Here is a 7,287-nt window from a genome sequence, read left to right as displayed (position 1 = left end):
TCTCCAGGTGTCTTTCATACTAGTTCCTGTAAAACCTCCCCCTTTTTCGCTTTAAATTCCCTCCCCTATCCCCTATGATCACTGTCCCCCTGTTCTATATTTCAGTGTCTTTGGTTATATTTTGCTTACTTGTTTGTTTTGTTGTTTAGCTTCCTGTTAAAAGTGAGATCATATGGTATTTCTCTTTCGCTGCCTGGCTTATTTCACTCAGCATAATGCTTTCCAGTTCCATCCATACTGTTGCAAAGGGTAGGAGCTCCTTTTTTCTTTCTCCTGAATAGAATTCCATTGTGTATATGTACCATCATTTTTTGATCCATTCATTTGATGATGGGCACCTAGGTTGCATCCAACTCTTGGCTATTGTAAATTGTGCTGCTATGAACATTGGGGTGCATAGGTTCTTTTGGATTGGTGTTTTAGGGTTCTTAGGATATAATCCTAGCAGTGGAATTACTGGGTCAAAAGGCAGATCCATTTTTAGTTTTCTGAGAAAATTCCATACTGTTTTCCATAGTGGTTGTACCAATCTGCAATCCCACCAATAATGAACTAGGGTCCCCTTTTCTCCACAACCTCTCCAACACTTGTTTGTCGCTTTGTTTATGATGGCTATTCTGACCAGTGTAGAGTGGTATCTTGTTGTGGTTTTAATATGCATCTTTCTGATAGCTAGTGATATTGAGCATCTATTCATGTGTCTCTGGATCTTCTGTATGTCCTCCTTGGAGAAATGTCTGTTCAAGTCCTTTGCCCACTTTTTAATTGGTTTTCTTGCCTTCTTAGAGTGGAGTCGTGTAAGTTCTTTGTATATTTTGGAGATTAAACCCTTCTCTGAGGTATCATTGGCAAATATGCTTTCCCATACAGTTGGTTCTCTTTTTGTTTTAATACTGTTTTCTTTAGCTGTGCAAAAGGTTTTAATTTTGATGAGATCCCATTTGTTTATTCTTTCCTTTATGTCCCTTGCTCTAGGGGACATATCAGTAAAACTGTTGCTGCATGAAAAATCTGAGATTTTCCTGCCAATGTTCTCATCTAGGACTTTAATGGTATCAAGGCTTATCTTAAAGTCTTTATCCACCTTTAATTTATTTTGGTGAATGGTGTAAGTTAGTGATCAAGTTTCTTTTTTTTTTTTTTTGCACATAGCTGTCCATATTTCCCAACACTATTTGTTGAAGGGGCTATTATTAGTCCATTTTATGTTGCTGCCCCCTTGGTCAAATATTAATTGATTGTAGAGACTTGGGTTTATTTCCAGGCTCTGTGCTCTGAATTTCTCTTGGTTGGAACCATTATGAATCATTGAAAACCTTTGAAATCACTTCAAAATTAGCATTGTTCTTACAAAGCTTGTTTTAGGCAAACTCTGTCTAATATGTATCCAAAGGTAGGGCAAGAAAGTAATTTCAGTAGAACAGAAAACTCCGTGCTTTTTTCAGTTTTTCAACTTAGACTTTCCTACCACTTCTTTTGAATTTTTTTTGCAGTGTCACTTCTCTGGTAAATATGACAGCAAAAGATTTACCAAATCACTTGTGTCCTAACATATGAATGCTTGCATACACCTATGCTATCTGTGAAATGGAGGAAACATCTAAGCCATTGTTTCCTCCTATATGTTTCTTCTAAAAGAAAATTGTAGCCTAACTAAGAAATGTAAGTAGTATGTACTACATGAATTGGCCTTTATAAATTTGTGAGTGTTAAGTGAATGAAAAGTGAAGGTACACTTTGGGGTCTCCATTTGCATTTTATCTGATGGCACAGTAGTGCTGAACTTTCAGTCCTCCAAATCACAAGGGAAAACAATATTTTGTAGGAAGAGGGTTTTCAATAAATGCCATCTACAGTTTTGTACAGCCTATTAGTACTCATTTTAGTAGAAGACGAAATGATAGGTGTCTCACATAGAGCCTTTTCTTTTCAGCATGCTGGTGAAAAATCTTGATATATCAACTCTGTGGAGTGTACGAGAGAGAATCAGCTACTGAACTTTATCATTTTACAGTGAGCGAATGGTAGCCTAGGTCTTGGTGATATTTGAATGAGAATATGTTTTTGGTGTAGAGTTTTCCTGTGTGTTTTTTTTTTCAATCAGAAAAGTGTATCCCACTTAAGACATGCAAGTACAGCTTTCAGTGGGTTTTGGACAAAACAGTTTTGTGACTTTTGAAATTAATATGAAACGAATGGTCCACTTTCTGTCACCAATTGCATTTTTCTTTGATAAAATTAAATGAATTGTTTGTACCCTTCCAAATTGAAGGTCATATATGTAGTTCAATAAATAAACTCCATGATGATCGCTTCTCGGCCTTTTGGCTAAGATCAAGTGTAGTATCTGTTCTTATCAGTTTAATAAACTCCATGAAACATTGAACCAAATTTGTGATTTTTCCTGTGGCTTCCCTGTAGCCCTCATATATTTTAATGTGGCTTCAACAAGGAAAAAATTTGTTACCAGGAAATGAGCATACATAACTTCTTAACCTGAAAAGGTTACTTTTCAGGTGCTTTACCAAAGTTTGATTTGCCACAGGACATTTAGGAAAAAGGCAGAGAAATTCTCATGACAATTTAGAAAGTTATAAATATGAAGAATCACAGTATTTCCATTGGTATACTATGCATAGCAAAGCCCCAGGTATACACTGGCCATGGTTCATAAAGTTAATCCTACTAAAAATTAGAAAAAAATTTTAACTACACACTTTAAGAGAGGCAATTTGAGGCTGGAAGGGATGATCAATATTCTCACATAGTAGCTAAAGATCGACAGGGTCATCTTGCACTGTGGAGAAAGCCAGTAATTACCCAGTGAAAGCTGGTTCAAAGTACACTGTGTAGTATTAAATGCCATTCAGTTTAATAGCTAGGTAATCATTTACATGGATGTTCTACATTGAATGGCAAGTACAACTGATGCCTAGTACATCGTTTTCTAATGCCTCCTGGTTAGGTGCAAGTTTCATTCACAGATAAGCTGGTGTTATCTTCACACTAAGTAATCAGAAAAGAGACATAATGCAGGCAACATCCCTAGAAATTGCCAAAAGGATCACGATGTGATCATTACCCAGAAACTCTGAGTTCCTTATGCACTTGGGTAGAAGAATGGATATTTTTAACATAAAAATAAAATATTCTGAGCTATAAATGTACAATTTCTGTTTACTGGTTAGAAAAAAATACATATAATTATTTTCTTCAGGGCATTTTGCTAGGTGAAGAACAAAAGATCTCCCTGTAAGAAGTCTGTCTTAAGAGCCTTCTCTCTTAGTATACCCTTACTATAGAGGGTATACTAAGAAGCGCCCTTAGTATAGAGACTAGAATACAGAAGCTTATAGACTTGAATGGCTGCTCAAGCTCCTTCAAGTCAGAACTGGCAGTCCTCTAAAACATAACTCTCCACATTTCCATTTAGCTACTGAGGCTCGATCTGCCCCTGACATGAAACAAAAATGATCTGCAAGATATCATCCATTTCCAATCTGGAGACACTGTGCAAAAAAAAAAAAAACATTATTATTACTTTTAAAATTTCAAGAGTGGATGTTGATTGTTTTTCCTTTACAGTAAATCAAGTTTTCATACCCTCATTATGAACATTTTGGATTTAGAAAAGGGGTAATTGGACAATTCAGTTGGCTAGATAGTCTGCAATAGGAAAAGAATTGGAGTCAAAAATCATATGAATAGAAAAGGTTTATGTGGCCAATGAACATCTGATAAATCTGCTAGTATCAACAAAACAAAGGGCTATGCAGGAGCGCTGAGCAGGCATGAGCACCCTGACAACAGGTAGGTTTAAAACTAAAAGAATAATTACACCTGCCTTGTAGGTCAGGTACCTACTAAGGAGCACATGAGGCCAAGCACACATTGAAGTTTCTCTCCCTCTCTTTCTCCTTTCTTTACAATATGTTGGGCACCGCTCAGCCTGGTTGCAGGAATTGTAACTATCCCCCGTGGCTAAGGATGAGTGAGTGACCTCCAGAATACTGAGCTACAGGAAACAAGGCTTGTCTCTGGTAGCAAATCCTGCCTCAATTTCCTCTTCTTGCCCCCAAAGCATGGTCAGAAGTCAATGATGGGTAAGACTCCTCACGGAGAGAGGGACAATCTAAGCCAGACTTGATCACTTGGAAGGCCATCATGGAAGGACTCAGGGGGTTGCAACAAAGAGTGAATAATAGACCCTTGCCCCCCATCTATGTGACATAGCCTGAGTCCTCATGTCCTCTGGGAGAAGCACTTCCTGGCTCTAATCCACTTAAGCCTGAAAACCTGATGGGGAGGGGTGCAGCTCCTTGCCTTGCTAGAGTGGATCCCAGGAAATCTGAAATAAAAAAGAATTCCTTAAAAATCCTATGAAATCTGCTCTGCTAAGAGTACTTTCATTCTTATGTTAAGGGTACAAGCAGGAAATGAGTAAGTCTCTCAAAGTTTCTGCAAACCCCCTTTCCTGACACTGACTCAGACTAAGCCCTTAGATTTCTTTGAAATGTTATCTACTATTTGATCCTTGCTGCCCTGTATTACTGTGTATTACAACCCAATAAAAGCCCCTGAAGGAAGGGGCTCAAGGCCTTTTTCATCTGAGAAACTGGCCACCTCTCCTCCCCAAGCAGATTATGTCATAGTAGTGTTTACTTTCATCCATGGTGGACGGGGGGACTTGTGGGAAAAGTTGCCCCCACAACAATATAAAAACAAAGAAATAAAACCTTAAAAAAAGAACTCAGAACCAGATGCATGCTCAGTTCAAGATGCAGGCATAGGAAGAAACCCTTCACTTCCTCACACAACAAAAAGAAGAATAACAACCAAACTAAAATCAATAAACAATCAGAAGTGCCACAAAATCAAACTGCATGGAATTATGACAATCAAGGAATTAAAGAAACAGTCAACCAAACCAAGCATACCAGTAAGACAGGCAGAAGGAGAGAGCCCATGCTGAGGCTTTGTAATGCACGGGCAGGGAATGCCTAGAGAAAAGTGGTGTAGTAGTGGGCTGTTTGGGCAGAACTGGATGAACAGAAAGCTGAGAATCAGACTTGACTGTGGAGTACGTTAGGGGTTGCCTTGGTGGAAGAAACTCCCAGTCTCACAGGAAGGTTCCTTGGAGAGTGGCTAGAACCAAGAAGGTAACTTCCATTGTTCCCTCTCTGGCCCCTCCCACATAGGGAGAAGGGGCAGAGGTGGGCTGACACAGTGGACAGTTTTGGCTGCATTAATGGGCAGGAGAGGCAGTGGCAGGTGGACCAGGTAAAGCAGCAAGTAGTGGAGCTGGTGATTCCACATTTTTGTCTGGATAAACTAGGAGGAACCCCTCAGGAGGGAGACAGGCCATGTAAACCATGGTTCCAGCATGGGGAAATAAAGCCTCAAAACCACTGACTGCAAAATCTGTGGGAGTAAAGGTAGCGGGAGAAATTCCCAGATTCACAGGAGGGTCCATTGGAGTGACCCACGAGGTTCTAGAATATACACAAAACCACCCATGCAGGAATCAGCAATGGAAGGGCTTAATTTGCTGGTGGGTATCAGAAGAAGTGAGGGAAAGCAGCTGAGAGTCTCACAAGCAGCTTTGGTCCCTCTCAAACCCCTCCCCAACATACAGCCCCACCACACAGTGATGTGGGTTATCTCCCCCCCATGCAGCAAATAACTAAGGCTCCACCCCTTACTACATAACAAGTGCTCTGAGGCCCAAAAAAGTTACTATTTGAATGAAAGAATAGATCAGAGCTCCAGAAAATGTACAAGTAAGTGATGAAAAGATAGCTAACCTATCAGATGCACAGTTCAAAACACTGATAATCAGGATGCTCACACAAGTGGTTGAGTATGGTCATAAAATGGAGGAAGAAATGAAGGTTATGCAAAGCAAAATAAAGGAAAATGTACAGGGAACCAACAATGACAGGAAGGAAACCTGGATGCAAATCAATGATTTGGAACAAAAAGGAGAAATAAACCTTCAACCACAACAGAATGAAGAAACAAGAATTCAAAAACATGAGGAGAGCCTTAGGAACATTTGGGAGAATTTTCAACATTTCAACATCTGAATCATAAGGGTGCCAGAGAAAGAGGAAGAGCAAGAAATTGAATACTTATCTGAAAACTTAATGAAAGAGAACTTCCACAACCTGGAAAAGGAAACAGAATTCCAGGAAGATCATGAAGGTTAGAGACTCCCAAGGAATTTGGACACAAGGAAGCACACACCAAGGCATATCATAATTACATTAACTAAGATCAAGAATAAGGAGAGAATCTTAAAAACAACAAGAGAAGAGGAGGCAGTTACCTATGAAGGAGTTTCCATAAAACTTTCAGCTGATTTCCCTAAAGAAACCATGAAAAAAAACAGTATGAACAATTACATACTAACACATTTGACGATCTAGATAAAACGGAGTTTTGTCAATAAGATACAGCTCCCCAAAGCTCAACTAGAAAGAAACAGCAAAAGTCTATAGAGCAATTCCCAGCAGTTAAAATGAAGCCATAATCAAAAGTCACAAAAAACAAAATCGCAAGACCAGATGGCTTATAGGTGAACTCTGCCAAATATTTAAACAATAATTAGTACATTTTTGTCTTCAAACTGTTTAAAAAAACACAGAAAAACAGTGGAGAGAGTGTATGAGTCCTTTGTCACAATGACTTTGTGTGTAAAGCAGTGAGAAAGTACTAGGACCTCATCTTGAGGGAATCCTTCCATAAATCTTCCCTTCCACTGTGCTTTCATCCCCAACCTAATTCATTTTGTCTGTCTTCTGGGATTGCTTACTTGCATGGCATGTGGGTGTAGACCCAGTTAATAGCCAGATGGCAATTTGACATTATTCTCATCCTGTCCGGCAAAGAATCCACTAGAAAAATAGGAACAGGTGGATATGTAAAAGATCATCAGAGGTATTGAAGAGAAATAATTTAGAGTCTCTCAGAAAATGTGATGCCTGTGGGAGAGGTAGGAATGTCACCAAGTTTTGCCATCCCTAGCACTTTATCCTCTATTCCCTAAGCGACTGCATGTCTATAAGGTGAAATGTACAGATTAGCCCATGATCACATCAATGTGGTTGGAATGGGAAAATAGAATTTGCCACTACACTTGATAGGGGTTTGACATTCTAAATTTATAAAGAATGTAGAAAATTAACACCAAAACAGAAACTATTAAATTTTAAAAATTAGAAAAGAACATGAATAAACACTTCTGCAAAGGGGGCATAAAAGGTCAATGGACATATGAAAAGATTC

The 7,287-nt window shown here is 38.9% G+C and overlaps 1 non-coding gene across 1 annotated transcript; it reads left to right on the top strand.

The window, feature by feature from the left end:
• Nucleotides 1–2,308: 2,308 nt before the first annotated feature.
• On the top strand, nt 2,309–2,500 carry LOC119049343 (U2 spliceosomal RNA). Its single transcript, XR_005082502.2, has one exon. It is a non-coding gene; the product is annotated as a U2 spliceosomal RNA (small nuclear RNA).
• The last annotated feature ends 4,787 nt before the right edge of the window (nt 2,501–7,287 follow it).

This window comes from Artibeus jamaicensis, unplaced genomic scaffold, assembly GCF_021234435.1.
Source record: "Artibeus jamaicensis isolate MK-2021 breed Jamaican fruit bat unplaced genomic scaffold, CSHL_Jam_final contig_1103, whole genome shotgun sequence".
NCBI classification, from domain to species: domain Eukaryota; kingdom Metazoa; phylum Chordata; class Mammalia; order Chiroptera; family Phyllostomidae; genus Artibeus; species Artibeus jamaicensis.
This window is presented reverse-complemented; position numbering and strand designations above follow the sequence as displayed.